The 10,000-nt window shown below is 41.8% G+C and overlaps 1 long non-coding RNA gene across 1 annotated transcript in view; it reads right to left on the reverse strand.

Moving 5' to 3' along the window:
* Window positions 1-10,000, reverse strand: part of LOC123515573 — a 424,563-nt gene that overhangs the window by 289,369 nt on the left and 125,194 nt on the right. The gene's annotated exons all lie outside the window — the stretch shown is intronic.

The raw sequence follows: 10,000 nt of genomic DNA on the forward strand, positions 1-10,000 counted from the left end.
GTTGTGTGTGTGTGTGTGTGTGTGTGTGTGTGTGTGTGTGTGTGTGTGTGTGTGTGTGTGTGTGTGTGTGTGTGTGTGTGTGTGTGTGTGTGTGTGTGTGTGTGTGTGTGTGTGTGTGTGTGTGTGTGTGTGTGTGTGTGTGTGTGTGTGTGTGTGTATATATATATATATATATATATATATATATATATATATATATATATATATATATATATATATATATATATATATATATATATATAAGAAATTCAGGTAAAGAATAATTACTACACGGAAATTTTTTCACGATAATGAAACATATTTCAGAGACTCCTCTTTCTGCGACCAATTTTCTCATTAATTATATATTTCACACATCATGTTACTAGTTGCTGGCCATCCTGGGGTCACTGGGATTAATATTTGGGAAAAAATATTAAAAACTGCTTATTTCATTAGGTCAACATTTTGCAGGTGTGCCATCGGTCTTACTAACATGTGTATTACCTCGTCATCTAATTATTCTTTCCTCAGTAATGAACTACTGCAGGTGGAAAAATATATTTGTTTGTTTACCTACTTACTTGTATCGTTAATATTTGTCCATTCATATTATTTATCTATTTCCATATTTATAACATATTTACTTACATGTCTATAAATTCATTACGTATCATATATCAATTAATACTTTATTTACATATTGTAGTTTTGTTAATAAATGGCATGTGTAATCAATATGAGAGAGAGAGAGAGAGAGAGAGAGAGAGAGAGAGAGAGAGAGAGAGAGAGAGAGAGAGAGAGAGAGATCCTATATTGCATTACAAAGGCAACTGTTAATAGTTTCATTAGATATTCATAAGACATAAAACTTTACATCAGTCCGCAGCATTCCTCCCAAGAAGTCAATCAATGTGACTCCCTTCATATTCCCAGCATTGATTCCCGAACTCCTTTGCAGCATCACGTGGCAAAAACATTACATTCCATATTCGTACGAAAAGAAAAAAAAATATAAGGATAATTAAAGAACAGAGGAAATTAATATCTCTGAATAAATGTATCGAGAAAAAAATGAGGTATAACATGGTAAATAAACTACTGTTAATATAACAACAATAAAACAATAATAATAATGATTATGAAATTGATACCTCGAAACTAAGTGATGGGAGTGAACAGCTTTAAAGAAAAAAAATATTTTACTGATATCACCGCGAGGCCAAAAAATTATTGTTAATAATGCATCGAGGAAAGATACCAAGAATAAATTCAGAACTATTTACTAATATCACTAGTTACGGTAATCAGTAACTGTGAGAAAATTAATCACGAAAATTATGTTATCGAATTTACTACTAGCTTCATGAGACAAAACATATTACGTTTACCACTACATCAAGATAAGGAAGTATGCCAATAAATATAGAAATATTATTATCACGAAGCAAATTAATCAATGGCCGGAAAGAAATGCATCAAGGGAAGAAGATAATAAAAAGTAACTACGAAATTTCTTAGCACCATAACGAGGCTAATTAACGAATAGCCGGGAACAAGCCATCAGAAAAAAAAATACATAAAAATAATGACTGGAATTCTTCTGAGCAACATTATGAAGAAAATTAGTATATATGAAAACTGCATCAAGTGAACAAACGATATGAACAATTACTCAACTTCATAATAACGTGACAAACCAAAACAAAAACAAAATAAATCTGAAGAATACAAAATCAAGATATATTCCTTAAATAATTAATATAGATAACGAATCACATAATTAACACAGAAACATGAAAAAATTCAGTAGCAAGAACGAAACATAATTTCTTAAGAGGACCAGGAAATAAGTAATAAAAGAATATATAAATGAACCATCACAAAAAGAAACTCTGCATAAAATAATAATCTCAATAAACAGATTTCTTGGGCGATGCGTTAAAGCCACATCAGGTAAAACATTGCGTTAAAGATCCAGAAGCCACACTAATGTTCGTATTATCATATTATTACAAACTCTAATCTCAATTGCCTTAAAGTATTTATTTCGCTGCCCTCCCTCAATTAAATAATCCATCTAGTAGTGTCTGCAAATCGGTCTCCAACGGAAATCTAAACACAATTAATGAAAGTGGTAATTCTAGATATGCTATTATATTTACGAGCTTATATGCTACATAATACAAGTGTGTGTGTGTGTGTGTGTGTGTGTGTGTGTGTGTGTGTGTGTGTGTGTGTGTGTGTGTGTGTGTGTGTGTGTGTGTGTTCGCGCGTTGTGAGGTTAGCATGTGGTGCTCTCAGGTCCTGCAGGGCGTGGTGGAGTGGGGCAGAGAGGGCGTGCGGGCGTGTGGGGCCAGGAAAGGGGCAACAGTAAGGGGCGTGAGCGGTGGGGCGGGAGGGCAGCAGCGACCCGTGGCGAGCAGATCCCGCAGAGTTGGGCGGCGCCTCCAGCTCTGGGCCAGACGCGGCCAAAACAAACACGGCAAAACTTTTCCCTTTCGTATTATTCTTCCTCAGATAAACAACCTTAACACTCTGCTTGGAATAATGAAAAAAAGCTCTTTTCATAGTGGCTTCTATGTGTCTTTACTTTACTCAGGTGGGTTTGAAATATTTATTTGAAGAGATTATTTGTTTGTGATCGTTTCTCAGATAAACTTAACAGTACTTAAATATTAATGGTGACTTGTAATCGCTTCCTTTACTTTCTACACTTATTATGAAGAGCTGACGTTTTTTTTCTTATTCTCAGGAGTGGATTTTACATATAAACAACTTAACATTGCTGCAAATGTATATATATTAAAAAATAGAGTTGTTTGTGGCGATTTCTAAACCTCTCTCTCTTTACTTTCTCCATTTTATTGTGAAGCGTCGATGAGTTGTTATTGTTTTGACGGGTGAGTTGCACGTCCATGATCAACAAAGCTGCAAAGTCCACCACAACTTTCCTCCAGTGCATTACAACAGTCGCAGCGTTGCACCTTCACCTCCCGCCCCTCATTTCCTGTCGCCAACATTACTAATTAGCTGAAGAAGCGTAAAATGCATTATTCATACGAACAAATATATATACTGGAAAAAATAAGTATTCACTACTAGCACAAGCCCACGAGCATTAAATGAGGGAACTAGCATCGCCCGAGCCACTTTACCTCAAAAATCGGTCTTACATCGGCGAAATGTTCTTGTGTGAACGTAACATATATATTCAGTATATTCGGGAGGAAATAATTCTTCAATCTCTGAATATGCAGCAAGCTCGGGACTCCTAAATACATACTCGGGAAAAAAGAAACTCCTGTTCTAATTTCCGCCGCCAGATCACAACTCCCCATCACGCAGGCTGAGAAATTCCACCTTAACTTATGTAGCGAAAGAATACAAATGTTCGCGCGTCTCTGGCCCGCGCGGGAAAAATAGTACTCAAGTAATATGCATAAATCTATAAAATGCATTTATGCCAGACAAATCAAAATCATCTCCTTTTTCCTATAATCTCGTATAATCCTGAACACCCACTCAAGGCATACAAATGTTTCCCTGTCGTGCAGCGCTGGCAGGAGGAGGAGGAGGAGGAGGAGGAGGAGGAGGAGGAGGAGGGAGGAGGAGGAGGAGGAGGAGGAGGAGGAGGAGGAGGAGGAGGAGGAGGAGACAGACTGCAACATGGAGAAAGGGAAGAGTGCAGGAGGGGCCGCGAGAGGCTGACGATGGCCACTGTTGTATTTTGTAATTACATGGAAAGCGTAACAAGGCGGTCGTGTCTCTGCCTCAAATATTGGTCAGTAATATTCGAGGTAATATATAATGGCGTGGGTGAGGTCTGATGAGCCGCCTGACGGCCTATCCTCCTTTGTTATTATCCACCTCCCGAAATTCCTTGCATTTGAGCAGACTCCTTAAATCATGGCCATAATTTTGGTACCTACAAAATATGTTTTTACTCCTCGGAGCCTCGGTGTCTCGCGTTGGTATCTGGAAGCTGCGTCAGGTTTTCCGAATTTATAGCTTTGTACCCAAATGTAGAAGCGCTTCACGGGTCGTAACTCAGCCTGATAACTATTCTTCGTCTCAGGGCCTCGCTGGCGGCGGGTATTGCTCGCCAGGCAGCCGGTGAATTCCTCGAACGGGGCATAAAAATCTTCACGAATCCGTCGCCGCTACACTCGACAAAATATTCAGAATTCACAGCTGAGCCTTAAATAACGCCATGCATTCTTACGATTCTATACAGTGTCTGCCACGGTCACGTATAAAATACCTGCAGCGACCATTAGCCTGTCACACTTGCATTCATCGATTATTCATTGAGGTGTTACCTGCAGGCTTCTTGCTTTCGGTTGCCATAACCTTTTTCCCATCTAGTGTTGGCCGCGAACTTTTTATTTTTGATCCGTATCCTCCAGCCTCGTTAAGCTGTACCTGGCCAGCGCTTCCTCGCTGCACCTGCCGGAGTTGCCGCGCTTCACCTGGGCAAGGCACCCGCAAAGCACCGAGGCAAGTGTTGCCATTCACTCCGCGGCTGAAAGGTAGCAGCATGCCGCTGTTTTGTAGCGCTCACTACATCTCGTCATTCTGAAAGTTAATGATCATCTCGCCTTCCACAAAACTCACTTTAGAAAACCTTTTTTGCTTGTGCATTTTTTTTTTCCTTTCATGATATCCGTAGCCACGATAGATATGCCTAACCAAGATAGACAAGCGGCTGAATGGGAAGTAACGTTAACTTCAATACCTCGCTGAATGAGTACAGGTGCTGCATGCTTCCTATTCTCCCGGTGGTGTACAGCAGCGCAACATTCCCGTGTAAATGAAACAGCCTCAGTCACCAAGGCTTGCAGTAACCGTTGCCATCACACGCAGCGCTGCCTACACCTTCAGACTCCTCCTTGGGCGAAGTCAGCACCGCCTGGCTACACGACCAGCACCCTCCTTCACCCACTGTCTTTACATTACTACCAAACGATCCATCTTCCCACGAATATGTGAATAGATTAACAGAACGAATACCATACTATAATTCGAAAAAATATACTGTATATAAAAAATATCAAATAAATTGATAAGCTATATATATATATATATATATATATATATATATATATATATATATATATATATATATATATATATATATATATATATATATATATATATATATATATATATATATATATATATATATATATATATATATATATATATTATTTATTCATTTATATATCTATTCATTTATTCAATCATTTACTTATTAATTTACCTTTCTTCTTTTCAAGGCAGTACATGTCATGAAGCTATTTGTCATTATCTAAATTTAATTTGTTATACTGACATTTACATGAAAATAAACGCAAACAATCTGACATGAGATTTTTAAGGATGTCTTGTTACTACTCTCTAGGCAATCACTTGAAAAGGAAAAGAGGCAAAGAGATGCTTCAAGAGAGGCAACAAAATGGACATCATAATATATTAATCAACTATAATATCGTGGAAATGTTGACAGTAAGCTTCATGAAGACAAACTTCTACAAACTGATTAATGTGTCTAATTTTAAGAGTAAATATTAATAAATCACCCTTTCTTACGTTGTGTCTTTATAAAGTAAAATAGAACATTGAAGCTTATATCAATAGAAAATAAAAGTTAACGATAAAGCAAGGTTTATTGCGAACACCACTGCAAAATTTTATAAACTTCAAACACACACACACACACACACACACACACACACACACACACACACACACACACACACACGCACGCACACACACACACACACACACACACACACACACACACACACACACACACACACACACACACACACACACACGTACTTCCTACCACAACCACCCTAAATCCACCACCGCCACCACTCGACCACTACCACCACGAAGTTCAGTCTAGCGCAAAAACACTCGAACTTACACATTTCCTGTCTAGTAGAAATAATGCATGTTACAATGGTCGGAGCGAATGATCATCTTGGGTGTAAAAAGGCACACCGTGAGTCGTCCTCGTGTGTCGTGGTTATAAACAGGTGTGTAGCGCGTCCACACTTTTGCAGCAGGACGTTTTGCAGCGCACGTCATCCTTCAGTGTGACGGTTTACCTGAAGCTGGAAAACAGTTAACTACTCTTTTGACGTAGAGCCACAATATTTTGCATCACGCTGCCTGTCAAGGAAGTAAATGTGGAGGCGGCGCGTCACCTCATCACTTGAGCCGCCATCTTACTAAAGGCTGGCATTTCAGCGAGGCCTGAAAGCTCTATGAGGGGAGGCGGGACGGAGGGCACGCGAGGGCGCGGCATGGCGACAATAACCCACGCGAGCTGAAGGACGCCGGAACATCATCGTGGAGCGGCGCCTGAAAACTGCAGCTTTCAGGAGTGATAACACAAGGCAAGAAATTCATGCTTTATTAACTCCGGAGTTTAATGTCCTTGTGCCAGACTCATATTTCCTGGATATTTAATTGGATTAAGCTACGACTCAGTTCAGTTCGCACCATTTAAAGTGCCTAATGACTTTCGCCTGCATATTCTGTATTCACTCCCTGTATAAGGAATAAAGCCAGTTATCTCAGCTGGAATGTAATTAACCGAGTCTCCAACAGGCGACAGTCCTCGTAAAAGAAATAGGAAGAACATTCGACGTAAAATTACGAGCGAGCGAGAGGGCGGCGGGCACGACAGCGTCTCCTGGCGACGCCTCGCGGCCGCTAATGATCTCATCTTCGGGATGCGCCAACACTCGAGTCGGGCCATTACGTTCCCAAAATACCAAGAATGGCATAAAATGGACGGTGTTGGGCGTGATTGACCATTTGGAAGTAAGCACTCGCCTAAAAACTGGAGAAACTCAGTGATATGTAAATGCTGAAATCCTGATTGTAAAATGGATGATTATCGCTGTGTACACGTATCGATAAATACTGAATGGCGTATTGATATTTTCACAAATCGCTATTAAGTGTTATGAGGGGAATTATACTGCAGGGAAAGTGCTGCAGACGAGTTTTGGCTGTGGAAGTTTGCCAACTATTTAGCGTGTGAGGGTGGTGTCCCGGCCTGCTGTCCACACACCGATGGCGCTCGCGGCCCAAATGCGAGGCGAGAGGCATGAGGAGGCATACACTCCCGCCGCTGCCCGACCCGGGAAAAAGCATTTTATTTTATCCCCTTCCGGCCCAATGTTGAGCGGCGGGGGTCAGGTCACCACCACCACCACCACCACCACCACCACCACCACCACCACCACCTCCACCTCCACCAAGGGAGTAATCAGCGTCTGTCTGCTGCTGCTTACTCCTGTGTGACCCTGCAACTGCTGCTGCTGCTGCTACTATGTTGAATTACCAGATTACTCTCTCTCTCTCTCTCTCTCTCTCTCTCTCTCTCTCTCACACACACACACACACACACACACACACACACACACACACACACACATATATATATATATATATATATATATATATATATATATATATATATATATATATATATATATATATATATATATATATATATATATATATATATATATATATATATATATATATATATATATATATATATATATATATATATATCAGTCAGAAATTGGCAGGGACTGGTACGGTGCCGTGACTTGTGCAGAAGGTTGGGACAGCCCTTTGTTCAGCAGATGACTCGGAATGGCTAATGATCACACGCACGCATGCACGCACGCACGCACGCACACACACACACACACACACACACACACACACACACACACACACACACACACACACACACACACACACACACACACATTTCTGTGACATTTAAATAAAAAAGGTTGGTCCTCTTCTTTCTATGATATTCCCAGTACTATATGAAGCAGCGAATGGTTTCTACAGCAGACAAACTAACTCAACCCTCACACTTCAAAATTACTGAGAATAAATAAACTCACGAATAATAACTTGAATTTTTCTTCACCAAGTATGTACAGGTGTGGTAAATATGAAAAAAATGTAGAAATTTTTAAAAATGAAGTAAAAAAAGGTAGCAATAGAAATGACAACATAAAATAAAAAGATCCTTTTCAGCATAAATCAAGATAAGGTAGTCACTCTGATATATATATTTTGTATTTATCATATCCTATATAAAATCCCAACAGCTTAAGGCCTTGTGGGGCCTTGTGGGGCCTGAAGTGTTACCACAGTATCTCTCTCTCTCTCTCTCTCTCTCTCTCTCTCTCTCTCTCTCTCTCTCTCTCTCTCTCTATCTATCTATCTATCTATCTATCTATCCATCTATCTATTTGTCTCCCTCCCTCTCTCGTAAATAATGCAAGTTCCATCAACAAGCATATACATTTGTGTATGCTTTGCGTGATCAATATAATATTCATCACAATATTAGCCATCGGGCCTCACCGTTGCCACGTCCTCCGTCTGTGCGAGGCTGCATGTCTACATCAAGAGGAGCCGTGGTTAAATGTAAGTTTATTTTTTCATCACGAGAAGGAGTAATTTTCTTTGAGGCGCGGCAGTAGTTGCGTTTTCCATCCTCTGGTTGGGCTCAGGATATTACGATTCATCACTCATTAAAGTGGTTCTCTGCTCTCTTTGGCGAAGCGTATCAAATAACAGCGCGATGGTCATTATCCTTTGATATGTTCCAGTGCTCTCAGATACGACTCCGCGCTGTTCATTCCTGACGTAACGATGTTTTGTGGTGTTGACAATACTCGGCAGGATCGGCGAGTTTTGATGGCGCTGCGCTACGTTCCTCCGATGCTAATGGCTACCTCGAAATGGGATACAACACGCAGAAACGTAAATGGCATAGTGTACCCTTTAAATGTATATAATTACAGCCATACGGAGCCCCTAGTAAGCGGCAGACTGAGGGACACACATCTTCATTAGTTATAGGTAAGCAGCCACGTTTTCAAATCGCGCAAAACACCCCCGCAGAGTTTATAGAAAATGAGCATTTTGTGCGCGGCTCACAGAAAACTTTCCCCGCCCGTTTTTTATGCTCCGCGGCGTAAAATCCTAGCGAGGAAAAAACTGCTGCTGTTGCCTGGGTGGGACTTGTGCAGGCTCAGAGGAGCAGTGCAATCCGCAGGTTTTGTGTCTCTCTCGACTCTTGTGCCTCCCGCAGCTCTTCCGGGAACCCGCAGGACCTTCAGGATAGCCTAGTGAGTGTTACGGAAGGAAGGAAAAGGCTTTTACGGCCTCGCATGTGAGCTTTAGCGGAGATATTGAACCGTCGAGCGGCTAGCCGGCCTCCCTGTCCAGCTTGGCGCGGGCAGACATTTTGAATTCTGCGTGAGGCCGGAGAGTGAGTGAAGTGAGTGACGTAGAGGAATTATTGGGTGGCCGAGACGCGGCTTTGTGAGGCGAGGTGTCCACTACAAGTCACTGAACTCCCGAGGGAACTTAGTCATCCCTCCACCGCCTTCATTCCCCACCAGGAGCCCAGGCAGCCTCCGCCGCGCAGCCCACCCAGCTCCCGGCGCATGTGCCCCATCTCCCCCGCGCCACCCTCACCTCCACCATTGCAAGGATGGAATTCATCACTCTCAAATGCTTTGATATACTGCAACATGCATCATCACCACAAAACCTGACTCGTAAGAAAAAAAAGTAGGATGTGTAAATGAGTTCTCTAACACGCCTCGAGTCTGGAGGTGGCTGTGTGCAGCTGGGGCGTGGAGCGCTTGATGACTCTTTGGTGTAAATATTCTGAAATGAGCATTTAATCCTGACTGTAATTAAAAGGTACGAGGTGGGGTGCTGGAGGAGCCGGGTCCTTGGGTGAGTGTCGAGGGTGAGTGGCGACGGTCAACAGGGCTGGAGGGCTAGATAAGAGGCCGCTCCCTGCCTCGCCGCCGCCCTCCCCCTGCCCCTCCTGCCCTGATGATTAATTAGACCATGCGCGCCGTGCCCTCCACCACCCCAGCCCAGCCTCCAGCCCGCCTTCCCTCACCCTACACTTTCTCATACAATATCCTTTCTCCAAGGCAAATTC

This window comes from Portunus trituberculatus, chromosome 39, assembly GCF_017591435.1.
Source record: "Portunus trituberculatus isolate SZX2019 chromosome 39, ASM1759143v1, whole genome shotgun sequence".
Classification (NCBI taxonomy): Eukaryota; Metazoa; Arthropoda; class Malacostraca; order Decapoda; family Portunidae; genus Portunus; species Portunus trituberculatus.